Consider the following 540-nt stretch of genomic DNA (forward strand, 5'->3'; position numbering starts at 1 on the left):
GGAGCTGAATCTTCCCTGAGCTCACTGAGCCACCCCGCTAAGGCCTGCACAAAGATGCCCTGTAAACAGGCAATAATGAAAATGGGATGGGGACCCCACTGGAAACCATGATTGTTCTAGCAGAGCCAGAGCCTGGGATGAGAGTCACTAGGGCAGCATTTACCTACCCAGCTCAGAGGGGAAGACAGCAAACAGCACTGGCCAGAGCAAGGTTCCCAGCACAGCTCTGCTCCTGCACCTCAGTCCTGCCCTGCAGCCCACACCAGGCCAGTAACACCTCTGTCCTCCCCCACTGCCATACAGTGCTGGGCTCCCCACACTCCTCTACCATGCCTTCGAGAGGAAAGGCCACCAAAGGGTGATTTCGGGTGGTGTCTAAGCAGCGGAGACACCCCACTGAACTGCACCTAATTAACTTGCACAGAACGTGAGTGCAGCGCTGGATACACATGGTACTGTGGGAGCCCATTGGTCAGCCAGCCCCCAGCGTTAAAAGTCACAGATGAGAGGATCGTGCAATAAATAGGACTCTACCATTTC

This window comes from Dermochelys coriacea, chromosome 15 (genome assembly GCF_009764565.3).
Source record: "Dermochelys coriacea isolate rDerCor1 chromosome 15, rDerCor1.pri.v4, whole genome shotgun sequence".
Lineage (NCBI taxonomy): Eukaryota > Metazoa > Chordata > Testudines > Dermochelyidae > Dermochelys > Dermochelys coriacea.